Below are 17240 nucleotides of genomic sequence, written 5' to 3' on the forward strand. Positions count from 1 at the left end.
AACAAGAGTTATGATATCACCCATGGCACTAAGCTTGCAATAATATGCAAAGCTTGTTCTTGAGGTGACATCGTTGCACAAGTTTGTGAGGTTGGAGAACACAAGGTTTGAGGTTATTTTGGGATGGAGGTATACCCAACTTGACCAAGATGTAGTTTCAATTGCAAGAAAATTCCCTACAAAGATGGGAGTTCAACATACATCGAAAGTTGTTTCCATCTTTGCACTGTTGCAATGACTTGGAATTGGGAATGTTGTTTTACAATTTATAATTGGTTTCATTTTGTTGTATATACTCTCTTACAGGTTGGCATGCACATAGTCTGCACTAAGGCTCGAGTTTACAACTTTTCTTTTATCTCTTTCCTTCCCCAAACCATTCTTGGTTCTCTTCCCCTCTTTATTCACGTTGGTTTCTACTTTCTTTCCTAGCCTCCATCTGCTTCTCCTGTCCTTAGGCCTAGGCTTCTCCTTAGTCATGTTTCCTCTCATTACCTTCCTCTAGAATTTTTTGTTATATGTTATGTTTTCCATGTGCACTCCTCATACACTATCATTCTAGTGTCTCTTCGTGGTATTTTTCTTGTTGGGACTAGCCTTTTTTCTTCCCCCTCCTCTTGTGTTGACATTTCAGGGTACCTCCTTGAAGGTTCCATCAGTTGTGGCATCATTTTGTTAGGAGCTTGAACAACATGAAACATTTCTTTTTTACCTGACTTCCTTAGCCTATCATGGAATTTTCCTGGGTTTTACTAGTTCTCTAATTGTTCTCCCATGCCTTGTCAAAGGGTATGAGTTCAAAGGCATGTCGATTATTCCTAGGAGCGAGACCACAAGGGAAATACATGCATGCACCATCAACAAGAGGATTTTACATTGCATTATTATGACCTTACATTGGGTCACACTTAGGAAGAAATCACATGTGTTCTGATGCAGGAGCATGAGGCTTGAACACAAAAGGCTTCGAATTTATTCCAAAAACACAAAAAAAAAAATTACAAGCAAAGGAGTGGGATCCTTTAGTTGTCACTTGACTAAGCTTTCTAGATAGGATTAGAGCTAGAATTAAGGGATTTGAATGATTTTGTAATTAATTCAAGTAGTTTAGACTTAGTTGAGATTATAGAGGAGAATATCATGCAGAGTAGGTATTATCTAGGATTAGACAGATTCGATCCATTGATTGAGGATCTGATTGTTTGTATGTACTGGTATTTATGTAAGGGGATTTGGCTAGATTTTGGTTGTGGAGGATTAGACTGTAAAATTCGAAATATATCTGTGTCTCTGTGTATTATGCGCATGAACGGTTAAATCCTAGAGGTTTGAATTTCCTTTGAAATATCTTTGAATGTTGTTGATTTCCAGTTTGGCCTCTATAGAATTAGAGTTTCGTATAATCTTGTTTCATCGCATTTAAACTTCATTCACTGTGTATTGAAAGAACTTAATGTATTTCAAAACCACAGAGCTTAGTTAGCAATATCGTGAATATAACTTAGAAACAGGTTAACCTTGGTGAAAGTGCTCATTCTTGGTGGAACAAAGAAAACCCGACAAAACTCTTGAGAACCCCTGGAGAAGATCTGAACCGTCCGATCGAAAAGAAAGAGATCTAATGGTGATCACATGCTAATAAGTGTAGAGGTTAATTCCAAAACTGGACGCGGTCATTTATAAAACTAAGTTAATAACTCAGTTAATCGTGACCATCCACTTGAAAAGCTCAGATCGGACAGTGATCGCATCGAAGATTGCACGGAGTTTAATCTAAATTTCAGACACGATATGTTATAAACTGTGGTTTTAATTATTTTCGGTTCCATGAGGAAAGTGAAATTTTTCCATATTTCGGGTAATTTTAACAGTTCTATAGTTTTAGCAGAATATCTAAAATTAGAGGTTGATGACTAATAATGTAAAGCAAATCTGAGAAGAAGTCCCACTTGAACTAGAAGAGATCATTTCTGGTTCTGAACTATTATCTATAACAACTGCAACTAGACCACCATTAGTGGTATCACAGTAGCTTATTGACACTGATTAGGATCTCAAAGATTAGAGAAATAATTCCAACATGGCTTTCAAAGTTGGAGGAAGACGTGGTGGTCATCAAAGAATAGGAAGACTAGTTGCAAATGCTGAAGTGTTGGAAACTATGGAACAGATGCAAGCTAGACTAGAAGCAGTGGAAATGGGAAATCAAAGAGATGGAGATGTCAGCAAGCCTGAAGTTGAAGCTGCAGAAGAAGAGGAACCTGCAGGAATTATTCCTAAAATGAGATTCTTTAAATTAGTGTTGGGAACCACATTTAAACCTAGACTTGAGGGTTCAGTTTATACATGAGGCTTAAACCCTGAGGAGTTGATAGACTGGATTAATAGCATGGATAAATTATTTGATTATGAAGAAATGGAAGAAGGAAAGAGAGTGAAATTTGTTGTCACAAATTTGAAAGGACATGCAACACTTTGGTGGGATGGAGTGCAGGCAGAAAGAAAAAGACTTGGTAAGTAGCCAATTATAAATTGGAATAGGATGGTGGCAAAGTTGATAGGTAAGTTTTTGCCAAGTAATTATCAACAGACATTATTTAGATAGATGCAGAATCTTAGACAGAGGTCTTTGACAGTGAAAGAATACACAGAGGAATTTTACAAAGTAAGCATAAAAGATGGACAGATTCAAGATACAGATGAGAAGGTTGCAAGATATATAAATGGTCTTGGAATGGAGATCTAAGATGAGATAAGTTTGTTGTCTCCTAACACAGTAGAAGAGTCTTATCAAATGGTATTGAAGGCTGAAGAAAAACTCATGAGGAAGAAATCTGCCAAAAGTAGAGGTACTTTCCAAGGAAGGGGAAGTCAAGGTGGTAGAGGAAGATCTACAGCACCTAGAGATGGAGCTAGCAGCAGCTCAAGTCAGAATACACCCACAGAAGGTGATGCAAGTGGCAGAATGATTTTTTTCAGACGAAGAGGAGGCAAAGCCAGAGGAAGATAAATCAGATGTTACAACTGTAATAAGTTGGGACACATAGCCTATGAGTACCCAAAGAACATTGGAACATATCAGAGAAATGTAATTGTTGCTAAGACTGAAGAGGAAGCAGCAAAGGTGTAAGAAGAAGAAAATGTACCAGAGAAAGGGGAATCTTTGGTAGATAACAAAGTTTTGTTAAAACCATCAAAGGAAGTTGTTGAACCAACACAAAGAAAGACGTTGTTCAGGACTATGTGCAAGGTTCAAGGAAAATGCTATCAATTGGTAATTGATAGTGGCAAAATTGATAATTTGGTCTCTACAGAAGTGGTGGAGAAAATGAAATTAAAGACAAAGAAACATCCAACACCTTACAAGGTGTCATGGCTTCAAAAAGGACATCAGTTGTTGGTGAAGGAATAGTGTGAAGTGGAGTTGTAGTTGGGCAAATACAAAGACAAAATTATGTGTGATGTGATGCCTATGGATGTGTGTCACATATTGCTGTGAAGACCTTGGCAGTATGACAGTGGAGCTATGCATGATGGGAAAAATAATACATACAAATTTGGTAAAGATGGTGTTAATCATACATTACTACTTATGGAAGAGGAGGATGCATCAAGAAAATCTTATCCAAAGACTCTGTTGTTGAGTGGAAAAGAATACTTGAAACAGATTGAAGAGGATGAGGTAACCTTTGCATTGATTTGCAAACCTAAGGTAATAATTACTTCTACTAAGATTTCTGACTTACCAGATGAAATTCAAGAGATGCTGGAGAATTATTGTGGTATCATTATAGATGATTTTCCTAATGAGTTACCACCCATTAGAAAAATCAGTCATCATATAGATTTGATTCCAGGGGAAAATCTACCAAATAAAGCATCTTATAGGATGACTCCTGCAGAAAATGAATAAATGAGAAAACTGGTTCAGGAACTGTTATATAAAGGACTGGTTAGAGAGAGTTTGAGTCCTTGTGCAGTACCAATAGTGTTGAGTCCAAAGAAAGATGGAGGCTGGAGAATGTGCACTGATTCAAGAGCAATAAACAAAAGAACAATCAGGTACATATTTCCTTTACCTAGAATTGAAGATTTGATGCATTATTTAAGTGGAGCACGATTTAAAAATTGGTTATAATCAAATAAGGATTAGAAAAGCTGATGAATGGAAAACTGCTTTTAAAACAAATGAAGGATCATATGAATGGATGGTAATGCCTTTTGGGTTATCAAATGCTCCTAGTACATTTATGAGGCTAATGAATTGTTGGTGGTGGAGCCTGATTATCTTCTGTATTCAAAGGTATCGCCGCACTGGACCCTAGTTCATAATGGGGCAGCAACGCCATCCGTAAAATATTCGCTCCAGGGTGGGTCTGGGGGGGCAACTGCGACCTTTTAGTAGCCCCCCCCCTTGCCGTAGCGCCCCTGAAGCTAAGAATAGATGTAAAATTGCCTTGTAAAATGTTGTAATTTCGTAGTCAATCTGGGCCATTCATTAGGTAGAGATCTGACGGTAGAAGTTATGTTTAATTTAGGGTTTTTTTCCCTAGAAGGCAACCCCTCGCTATATATGAGGGAATTGTATTGCGTCTATGTAGATCTATATTCTGAGTGAGGAAGAGAGAGGAGATTGGGAGCGAAGAGGGAGTTACAGCAGATCTGCTGTAGGATGTATCTCTTCAGTTTGCTGGATAATATAAAAAGAAGGACTAGCTGTTCTCCGTGGACGTAGCTCAAACTGGGTGAACCACGTATATCTGTGTCTCTCTTTTTTTATGTGTTTTCTGTGTTTATATTTCTGCAATATTTTATGTGTTCCATTGCTCTGTAATATATAATTTACTAACATGAATGAAGTGTTGGAAGAATTTATTGTTAAATTTGCAATAGTATATCTGGATGATATATTAGTTTGCAGCAGATCTAAAGAGGAACATATGAGACATTTGAATTATGTCTTACAGAAGTTGCAACAAGAAAAGTTACTGCTAAATTTAAAGAAATGTTCATTCACGAAGGAAGAGTTGGCATATTTGGGCTTTGTTGTTTCTACTAATGGATCAAAGATGGATCCAGAGAAGATAAAGGCAATCATAGAGTGGCCTTCACCGAAAAGTGTTTTTGAGGTGAGAAGTTTTCATGGTCTTGCTAGTTTTTATAGGAAATTCATAATGAATTTTAGTAAGATCAATGCTTCTATTATTGACACCATAAAGAAGGAAAAACAACCATTTAAATGGAGTGTTGAAGCAGAGAAGAACTTCCAACTATTGAAAAGAAAGATCACTGAGAAACCTATTTTAACTTTGCGTGATTTTAATAAGCCTTTTCAAGTAAAATGTGATGTTAGTGGAGAAGCTACTGGCGGTGTTTTAAGTCGGGATGATAGACCTATAGCTTATTTTCAGTGAAAAACTGTATGAATCAAAGAAGAAATATTCTTCTTATGATAAGGAATTTTATGCAGTTGTACAGTCATTGAAAAAGTGGAGATATTACTTGATGTTTAAGGAGTTTATACTTTATTCAGACAATCATGCATTGCAGTACATTATGAAACAACCAAAGCTTAGTCATAAACATGCAAAATGGGTAGAATATCTTCAAAGTTTTTATTTTGTATTAAAACATATAACTGGCCAATCAAACAAGGTAGCAGATGCCTTAAGTAGAAAAAGTATCTTAGTTCAAGAAAGTCAAATTCAAGTGTTGGGTTTTGATTTTCTTAAAGAATTATGAGAAAGATTTAGATTTTAAAGAGGCATTTGAAGCTTGTAAAAATCTTGTTTTGTTAGACTTAAGTAAGTGGCTAGATTTTTTCTTGCAAGAATAGTTGTTGTTTAAAAGAAATTAGCCATACATACCAAATTGTTCTATGAGAGAAAATTTAATCAAGGAGTAACATAGTGGTGGACTTGGAGGACATTTTGGTGTAGACAAAACTTATGAGCAGGTGAGTTGGTTTTATTTCTGGCTGAAGATGGGATCTAAAGTGGAGAAGTATGTGAAAAATTGTAAAGTCTGTCAGTATGCAAAGGGAAGGAGCCAAAACACAGGTTTGTATGTTCCATTACCTATTCCAAATAGACCTTGGGATATGGTAAGTATGGATTTTGTTTTGGGTTTACCAAAAACTCAAAGAGGAAATGATTCAATTTATGTTGTAGTTGACATATTTTCTAAAATGGCACATTTTATTCCATGTTATAAAACTAATGATGCTACTCACATTGCTAATATGTTTTTTAAGGAGATTGAAAGGTTGCAAGGGTTACCTAAGAGCATTGTTTCAGATAGGGACACCAGATTTGTTGGTCATTTCTAGAGGACATTGTGGAAGAAGCCTGGTACTAAATTGAGTTTTAGTTTAGCTTATCCTCCTCATATTGATGGACAAATTGAAGTTGTCAACAAAATCTTGGGTAATCTTCTGAGAAGTCTTGTAGGTGAACATCCAAAACAGTGGGATCAAATTTTGGCACAAGCTAAATATGCTTATAATGATTCTCCTAACAAGAGTACAGGGCAGAGTCCATTCCATATAGTTTATGGAATGCACCCAAGAGGAGTGTCTGAATTAAGAGACTTGGGAAAAGATGAAATGAGAAGTGCTAAAGGGGAAGATTTTTCTTCAAAGATTCAAGCAATAAATGAATAGGTAAAGCAGCAGTTACAGGATAGAAACATAAAGTACAAGAGCAAAGCAGATTTGAAGAAGAGAGAATTTAATTTTGAGGTTGGAGATTTGGTTTTAGCACACTTGAGGAAGGAAAGATTTCCAAAAAGGGAGTATAACAAGTTAAAATTTAAGAAAATTGGACCATGCAAATTCTTGAGGAAATTTTCTACAAATGCATATGAAATTGAATTACCCTTTGATATTGGAATATCTCCAATTTTTAATGTTGCTGATTTGCATAGGTATGAAAGTGGAAATGTAGATGATACAACAAAACACAAGGAAGAACAGGAAGTTGACTGGGTAAAATAGTTACCTATAGCAAGGGCATTGTAGTCAAAGAATATATTGGATAAAAGAGTGTTTAAAAGGACAAGGGGATAGGAGTATTTTCAGTATTTGGTCAAATGGAAGGAAAAGCCAATTGTTGATGCTACCTGGACGACATAAGCCATGCTACAGAAGTTGGGCAGTTTTGTAGAAGAGCTCATGGACAGGAGTCCATGAAGAACTTTGTCCTTGGGAGTCTGATGCAGGAAAATGAGGCTTGAAGACAAAAGCTTCGAATTTATTCCAAAACACACAAAAAAAATTTACAAGCAAAGGAGTGGGATCCTTTAGCTATCACTTTACAAAGCTTTCTAGAGAGTATTAGAGCTAGAATTCAGGTATTTGAATGATTTTGTAATTAATTCAAGTAATTTAGACTTAGTTGAGATTCTCGAGGAGAATATCATGTAGAGTAGGTATTATCTAGAATTAGACAGATTCGATCCATTGATTGAGAATCTGATTTTTTGTATGTACTGGTATTTATGTAAGTTTTGAATTATTGTAAGGCGATTTGGCTGTGGATGATTAGACTGTAAAATTTGAAATACCTCTGTGTCTCTATGTATTCTGTGCATGAATGGTTAAATATCAGAGGTTTGAATTTCCTCCGAAATATCTTTGAATGCTTTTGATTTCCAGTCTAGCCTCTGTAGAATTAGAGTTTCATATAATCTTGTGTCATCACGTTTAAACTTCATTCACTGTGTATTGAAAGAACTTAACGTATTTTGAAACCACAGAGCTTAGTTAGCGATATCCTGAATATAACTTAGAAACAGGTTAACCTTGGCAGAAGTGCTAATTCTTGGCGGAATGAAGAAAACCCGAAAAAACACTTGAGAACCCCCGACGAAGCTCTGAACCATCCGATCGACAGGCAAGAGATCTAACAGTGATCGCGTGCTAATAAGCGTAGAGGTTAATTCCAAAACTGGACGTGATCATTTATAAAACTAAGTTAATAACTCAGTTAATCATGACCGTCCGCTTGAAAATCTCAGATCGGATGGTAATCGCGCCGAAAATTGCACGGAGTTTAATATAAATTTCGATGCGATATGTTATAAATTGTGGTTTTAATTATTTTCTGTTTCGTGAGGAAAGTGAAAGTTTGCCATATTTCGGGTAATTATAACAGTTCTTTGGTTGTAGCAGAATATCTAAAATTAGAGGTTGATGACTAATAATGTAAAGGAAACAAGAGAAGAAGTCCCTACTGAACTAGAAGAGATCATTTCTAGTTTTGAGCAATTATCTATAACACCTGCATCCAAACCACCATTAGTGGTATCAGAGCAGCTTATTGACATTGATTAGGATCTCAAAGATTAGAGAAAGAAGTCCAACATGGCTTTCAGAGTTGGAGGAAGACGTGGTGGTTGTCAAAGAAGAGGAAGAACAATTGCAAATGCCGAAGTGTTGGAAGCTATGGAACAGATGCAAGCTAGACTAGAAGCAGTGGAAATGGGAAATCATAGAGATGGACATGTCAGCAAGCCTGAAGTTGAAGTTGCAGAAGAAGAGGAACCTATAGAAATTACTCCTGAAATGAGATTCTTTAAATTAGTGTTGGGATCCACATCTAAACCCAAACTTGAGGGTTTAGTTTATACAGGAGGTTTAAACCTTGAGGAGTTGATATACTAGATTAATAGCATGGATAAATTCTTTGATTATGAAGAAATGGAAGAAGGAAAGAGAGTGAAATTTGTTGTCACAAAATTGAAAGGACATGTAGCACTTTGGTGGGATGGAGCCAATTAGAAATTGGAACAGGATGGTGGAAAAATTGAGAGGTAAGTTTTTTCCAAGTGATTATCAACAAACATTATTTAGAAAGATGCAAAATCTTAGATAGAGGTCTTTGACAATGAAAGAATACACAAAGGAATTTTACAAAGTAAGCATAAGAGATGGACAAATTCAAGATATAGATGAGAAGGTTGAAAGATATATAAATGGTCTCGGAATGGAGATCCAAGATGAGATAAGTTTGATGTCTCCTAAAACAGTAAAAGAGTCTTATCAGATGGTATTGAAGGCTGAAGAAAAACTCATGAGGAAGTAATATGCCAGAAGTAGAGGTACTTTCTGAGGAACGGGAAGTCAAGGTGGTAGAGGAATATCTACAGCACCTAGAGATGGAGTTAATTTCATCTCGAGTCAGCATACACCCACAAAAGGTGATGCAAGTGGCAAAATGAGTTTTTTCAGAGGAAGAGGAGGCAGAGCTAGAGGAAGAGAAATAAGATGTTACAGATGTAATAAGCTGGGACACAGAGCCTATGAGTGCACAAAGAACATAGGAACAAATCATAGAAATGTAATTGTTGCTAACACCGAAGAGGAAGCAGCAAAGGTGCGAAAAGAAGAAAATGTATGAGAGAAAGGGGAATCTTTGGTAGTTAACAAAGTTTTGTTAGAACCGGCAAAAGAAGTTGTTGAACCAACACAGAGAAAGACTTTGTTTAGGACTGTGTGCAAGGTTCAAGGAAAACACTGTCAAATGGTAATTGATAGTGGCAGCACTGATAATTTGGTGTTTATAGAAGTGGTGGAGAAGTTGAAATTAAAGACAAAGAAACATCCAACACCTTACAAGGTGTCATGGCTTCAAAAAGGACATCAGTTGTTGGTGAAGGAACAGTGTGAAGTGGAGTTGTAGTTGGGCAAATACAAAGACAAAATTCTATGTGATATGATGCCTATGGATGTGTGTCACATATTTCTGGGAAGACCTTGGTGGTATGATAGAGGAGCTATGCATGATGGGAAAAAGAATACATACAAATTTGGTAAAGAGCAATAAACAAAATAACGATTAGGTACATATTTCCTTTACCTAGAATTGAAGATTTGATGGATTGTTTAAGTGGAGCAAGATATTTTACAAAGTTAGATTTAAAAAGTGGTTATCATCAAATAAGGATTAGAGAAGCTGATGAATGGAAAACTGCTTTTAAAACAAATGAAGGATTGTGTTATGCTCTTAACCTGCAAATTAATACCCAGATACAGAATATGCGAAGAAAAGATACCCAGAACACAGAATATGCGAAGAAAAGATACCCAGAACACATAATAGCAATGATTTTATTATTCAAAGAGCAATGTTCACATGCCTCTTCGAGGGGGCAACCTCCAATAGAGCAGAGCTCGATTACAAAATAAGACACGACGCTCCTCGCAGGGAGTCTCTATCCTTTATATATGACTCATACACGCAATACCACGGGTCAATACCGTGAGTTTTATTAATACCATCTATCTAAAACTACGGCTACGGCCCATTTGCAACTAGCTGTGGTCCTGTCATTAATTTCGGGTTAACCACTTACAAAATATATGGGCTTTATTGACTCTTTGACTATGACGTGATCCCAAGACATAAATAAGGGGGTTAGGGTGGGACCCTAACATGCCCTCCCCCTTAAGACTAGCCTTGTCCTCAAGGCTGAAGCTGCGGAAACTGCTGAAGAATAGTAGCTGGTTCCCAAGTTGCATCTTCCGGAGGTGTCTTTCCATTTGATGAGGACTTCCTTAATCATGCGGCTGCGTAGGTGCTTGTCTCGTGTGGCGAGGACCTGTTTGGGTTGAAGACAGATTGACCCTTCGTCGTCCAGTTCAGGTAGACTGGTTTGAACTCGGCAATTGTTCCCACTTACTTTCTTGAGGCATGATACATGGAAAACTGGATGGATTTTTGTAGTAGGTGGCAAAGCCAACTTGTAAGCCACTTCTCCAATGCGCTGAAGTACTTGGTAGGGTCCGTAGAATTTTGGATATAGCTTCTGACAACCCTTGTCTTTGAGTGATGTTTGCTTATATGGTTGCAGCTTCAAAAAGACTTGGTCCCCTTCTTGAAACTGGCGCTCTGAACGATGCTGGTCAACCTGTTGCTTCATGTGGTTCTGAGCTTGATGAAGATTCTCTCTAAGATGGGCGAGCATGGTGGCGCGGTGTTGTAGGAGTTGATCCACTGCTTGTACTTTGGAGCATCCCCGGAGATAAGAAATAGGGGAAGGCGGAAGTTGACCATATACTGCTTCATAAGGAGTCATTTTAGTAGTGGCATGATAGTTGGTGTTATACCACCATTCCGCCAGAGGTAACCACTGTACCCAAAGGTGTTGCTTTTCTGAAGTGAAACACCTGAGGTAGGTTTCTAAACATTTGTTGACGGCTTCGGTTTGACCATCCGTTTGCGGATGATAGGAAGTGCTGAGTTTTAGTTGAGTGCCCTGTATCCTAAAGAGTTCTTGCCAAAAATTACTGGTGAAGATCGGGTCGCGATCAGACACAATAGAAGTGGGCATGCCATGTAGTTTGAATATCTGATCCATGAAAGTTTGCGCAACCAAAGTTGGTGTAAACGGGTGGGGTAGGGCACAAAAATGAGCATACTTTGACAAGCGGTCTACCACCACCATGATGACTGACTTGTTCCCTGATTTTGGAAGACCTGTAATGAAATCCATGGAAACCTCCGTCCAAATTGATGTCGGAATGGGCAATGGTTGTAATGTGCCTGGTGTGTTGACAGTTTCTCCTTTGTGGCGTTGACAGACATCACATTCTGCGAAAAAAGTAAGGATGTCCTTTTTCATGCCGGTCCAAAAAAATGATCTTCTGGTGCGAGCATAAGTTTTCTGAAAGCCCGAATGTCCTGCAATGGGAGATGAGTGCAATTCGGCCAATATGCGACTTTTGAGGGTTGATGTTGGTGATATTACTACTCTGTCCCGGTAGCGAAGAATATCATCCTGCCAGGAGTAGCCCTTGATGGAATTTGGATCGACCTGCAATTGAGAAATGAGTTCGGATAGCCCTGGATGTGAAAACCATTCGCTGCGAGCTTCTTCAATCCATTCTGGAATGGGTAGGGAAATTGCTAGCAGAGTACTTTCTTCCTCAAATTGGCGAGATAATGCATCTGCTACCCTATTATCTTTCCCTTTCTTGTAAATGATCTCATAATCATATCCTAGCATTTTAGCTAGCCATTTATTTTGTTGTGGGGAAGATAGGCATTGCTCCAGAAAATATTTAAGACTATGATGATCTGTGCAGATTTGGAAACGTCGCCCCAATAAGTAAGGGCGCCAGGTGTCGACTGCATGTAAGATGGCCATCATTTCTTTTTCATAGGTAGATTGGCCCAGATTCTTCCCACTTAGTTGTTGGCTTGTGAAGGCCAAGGGTCGCCCTTCCTGTATTAAGACTGCCCCAATACCTATCCCTGAAGCATCACATTCAATGACAAAAGATTTGTTGAAGTCAGGTAGTGCTAAGACTGGAGTGGAACACATGGCATTTTTGAGGGCTATAAATGCCTGTTGGGCTTCCTCCTTCCAGAAGAAGGAATTTTTCTTTAGGAGTTGAGTGAGGGGCTTCGCTATGCGGCCATAGTTGCGGACAAATTTACGATAATAGCCGGTGAGTCCCAAAAATCCTCTCAAGCTCTTCAAGGTCTTAGGTTGAGGCCATTCTTGCATTGCCTGGATCTTTTTGGGGTCCACCTTGACACCTTCCCGCCCCACAATGTGGCCCAAATACTCAACTTCTTCAATGCCAAACGAACACTTGGACAATTTGACAAATAATTTATGTTGGCGGAGCAGTTGCAAGAGTAGACCTACATGGTGAAGATGTGCAGCCCAAGTGCCACTATAGATGAGGATGTCATCGAAGAAGACCAGGACAAATTTCTTGAGATATGGTTTAAGAAGGTGGTTCATAAGGCTCTGAAAAGTAGAAGGGGCATTACAAAGACCAAATGGCATGACCAGGAACTCATAATGGCCTTCATGAGTTCGGAACGCCGTCTTGGGAATGTCGACTTCCTTCATGCGAATTTGGTGGTAGCCTGAGCGAAGATCCAACTTAGTGAAGAATTGAGCCCCATTGAGTTCGTCCAACAAATCTTCAACCACCGGGATGGGAAATTTATCTTTGACTGTCAACTTATTGAGGGCCCTGAAGTCGGGACACATCCGCCACTCTCCGTCTTTCTTGAGCACCATGACCACTGGGGATGAATAAGGACTAACGCTGGGACGAATGACACCTGCTTCCAAAAGTTCCTTGATTATCTTTTCTATTTCATTCTTTTGGGTGAATGGATATCTGTATGGCCGCACGTTTGGGGGTTGGGCCCCTGGAACCAATGTGATGCTATGATCATGTTCCCCTTGCGATGGTGGAAGCTCCTTAGGCTTGTCAAAGACCTGCCGATGTTTATTTAAAATTTGTTGCATCTCAGGATGAATTTGCAGGGACTGGGTTTCCACGACCTCGATGGCATTGAATTGAGCTACCACGCCATGATTGCCCTTTTTTAACAATTTTTCCATCCTATGCGAGCTGATGATCGAGGGGGCTCCTGCCTGGAGGCCACGGAGGGTATATGTGTAGTTGTTTTGCTTAAAACTCATATATAACTCCTGGAAATCCATTGTGATTGGCCCAAGAGTGCGAAGCCATTCAGTGCCGAGGACAATGTCGCATCCGCCCATGTGGATGGCAAACATGTGTGTTTTCAACTGATAATCCCCCATTTGAAGTTTGACATTTTCGCAGCGGCCTTCACATTTCATTGTGCCCCCATCCGCGATTTGGACTTGGAAGTTAGAGACTGCGTGTACAAAACAATGCACTGCGTCGACGACTTTTTGATGGATGAAATTATGGGTACTTCCACTATCAATCAAGACTACTACTGGGCGATGTTTAAGAAAACCCCTGATTTTGAGAGTTTGAGGTGAAGAAATTCCTGCCAACGCATTTAGCGAAATAACTGGTTCGTCAGATACAATCTCCTTTTGGTTGTCTTCTTCTATCGCCTCAAGTTCCTCAAGTGGTGGATCTTCCTCGGTTGAGCTGTAGTCAGTGGCATCTATTTGAAAAAACTTGGGCTCCTTGCATTTATGACCAGGGGAATATTTTTCATCACAGTAGTAACATAGTCCTTGCTTCCTTCTTTCGGCCATTTCCTGAGGTGACACCTTTTGGACCTTAAGTGTCTGAGTCGTGTTGTGAGCTTGTGGGGGACGATCTTTAGTGGGGAAATTGGGGCGGCTGTATTGGGCTGTTATGGCACGTTCCACCTTACGAGCTACCTGGCAAGCCTCCGTCCACGTGGGAGGGTGGTGGAGTAGAACTTGAGCTTTGATGGCTTCTTTAAGACCACTGATAAAACATTCCGTGTAGAACTCATCTGAGAGACTCTGAGTGCGGAAGGCTAAGGCTTCAAAAGCGGTGATATATTCATCCACTGTACCCGTCTATCGGAGCTTAGTGAGACGTCCCAAAAAGGAGTCTCCCTGTTCAAAGCGATATCGAAGAGCTTTGGCAAATTGGGCCCAACTCTGAAAAGGTCCATTGCGACGTTGATGCCATTCCGCTCATTGCCATCGTTCATTGTCCAAGTACATGGTCCCCACCATAAGCTTAGTCCAATCATCTAGGAGACGATTCAATTTGAAATACTGGTCCATTTGTGCTAGCCATGCGGACGTGTGAGAACGATCAAATTTCTGCATATCCAACTTGGGAGGTCGCTGACTGGGTGGTGAATGGGTGTGCCAGACGTGAGGAGAGTGGCTAGACTCACCCTCATGGTGTTCATGGCCATTATATGGTTCCTCGAGGGCTGGCTCCTTGCCCTTATCGAGTGCTTGCTGTACCTGGCGATTTAGTCCGCTAATCATAGTTTTGAGGTCGTCCATATCTGCTTCAATTTTGTCTAGCCTTTCATTGGCCATCGCTTGAGCTCTAGTTTCTACCATACACCAACTTGATGAAAAATTGGGACCGCCAATTTTTTTTTTCTAATAAACTGAATGGTACCACCGTGCTCAGCTCGTCGTCCTGATGCTGATGGGCTAGATCACAAATAAGTGCTTCGGAAGATCTCAGACTCCTTTTTTTTTTGGAAAACTCCTAACGTAGTTTTACTCCTTCTTGATCAATACTGCAGTCGCCAAATCCTCAAAATGTCAATGCTGCCAAAAGTCCTACGAAAAGTATTCCCTTCTATAGGAACCTTGCACAACAACTCCGATCTGGTGGATCTGAGAGATCTGAATGGTGGAACAACTGCTGCTGCGGATCTGATGGAGCTGCGGGACTGATGTCTGCTGCTGCAACACGTCTTTGCACACGCGGATCTGATGTGTGATCCCCGATAGAAAAAGGAATGATGGTCTAGAGGAGTGTCAGGTGCTACAGATCGCAATATGCATAAGGGTCTGACAGTAGTACTCGGCCCAATGTTTCAGGGCTCTAACTAAGGAGGATCGACCGTACCCTTAGCCGTACAACCCGACTACCCTATCGTACGGGCAAGTAATCTCTCCGAGTGCTGTTCTCGGTGTACTATAGCCACAAGACGGCCAAAGGTTTATCTATGGCGAGGTTTCAAGGGAGCCTAGGGGGCTTCCTATATACCCAGAGGGTACGTGGAAGACAGTCCGTGCGCGGTTCTGTCTAATGCGCTACTACTCGAAGGGGTACCCACAGGGGTTACAAGGGAGTCCAACAGACGTGACCACCTCTTGTATTTCCTACGTGCATGCCTCCTCAAATCTGCAGGTTTATGCGCTTAATGACAGATCCCGTGGTTTAAAGACGCCAGAACACGTCTCTAGCCAAATTTTTTTTTTTGCTAAAAATTGGAGATCCCACCGAGCCCTGGAAAGTGCTCTGATACCACTTGTTATGCTCTTAACCTGCAAATTAATACCCAGATATAGAATATGCGAAGAAAAGATACCCAGAACACAGAATAGCAATGATTTTATTATTCAAAGAGCAATGTTCACATGCCTCTTCGAGGGGGCAACCTCCAATAGAGCAGAGTTCGATTACAAAATAAGACATGACGCTCCTCGCAGGGAGTCTCTATCCTTTATATATGACTCATACATGCAATACCACGGGTCAATACCGTGAGTTTTATTAATACCATCTATCTAAAACTACGGCTACGGCCCATTTGCAACTAACTGTGGTCCCGTCATTAATTTCGGGTTAACCACTTACAAAATATATGGGCTTTATTGACTCTTTGACTATGACGTGATCCCAAGACATAAATAAGGGGGTTAGGGTGGGACCCTAACAGATTATATGAATGGATGGTAATTCCTTTTGGGTTATCAAATGCTCCTAGTACATTTATGAGGCTAATGAATGAAGTGTTGAAAGAATTTATTGGTAAATTTGTAATAGTATATCTGGATGATATATTAGTTTGCAGCAGATCTAAAGAGGAAAATATGAGACATCCAAATTATGTATTACAGAAGTTGTAACAAGAAAAGTTACTGCTAAATTTAAAGAAATGTTCATTCATGAAGGAAGAGTTGGTATATTTGGGCTTTGTTGTTTTTGCTGATGGATTAAAGATGGATCCAGAGAAGATAAAGGCAATCATAGAGTGGCCTTCACCGAAAAGTTTTTTTGAGGTAAGAAGTTTTCATGGTCTTGCTAGTTTTTATAGGAAATTCATAAGGAATTTTAGTAAGATCAATGCTTCTATTATTGACACTATAAAGAAGGATAAACAACCATTTAACTGGAGTGTTGAAGTAGATACTAACTTCCAACTATTGAAAAGAAAGATCACTAAGAAACCTATTTTAATTTTTCCTGATTTTAATAAACCTCTTCAAGTAAAATGTGATGCTAGTGGAGAAGCTATTTGCACTATTTTAAGTCAAGAGGATAGACCTGTAGCTTATTTTCAGTGAAAAACTGAATGAATCAAAGAAAAAATATTCTTCTTATGATAAGGAATTTATGCAGTTGTATAGTCATCGAGAAAGTGGAGACATTACTTGATGTCTAAGGAGTTTATACTTTATTCAGACAATCATGCATTGTAGTACATGATGCAATAGCCAAAGCTTAGTCAGAAACATGCAAAATGGGTAGAATATCTTCAAAGTTTTAATTTTGTATTAAAACATATAACTGACCAATCAAACAAGGTAGCAGATGCCTTAAGCAGAAAAAGTATCTTAGTTCAAGAAAGTAAAATTCAAGTGTTAGTTTTTTATTTTCTTAAAGAATTATATGAGAAAGATTTAGATTTTAAAGAGGCATTTGAAGCTTGTAAAAATCTTGTTTTGTTAGACATAAGTAAGTGGCTAGATTTTTTCTTGCAAGAAGGGTTGTTGTTAAAAAGAAATCAGCTATGCATACCAAATTTTTATATGAGAGA

Source organism: Pinus tabuliformis, chromosome 1_2 (genome assembly GCF_031772625.1).
Source record: "Pinus tabuliformis cultivar Carrire ecotype Pingquan chromosome 1_2, CPIR1, whole genome shotgun sequence".
NCBI lineage: Eukaryota > Viridiplantae > Streptophyta > Pinopsida > Pinales > Pinaceae > Pinus > Pinus tabuliformis.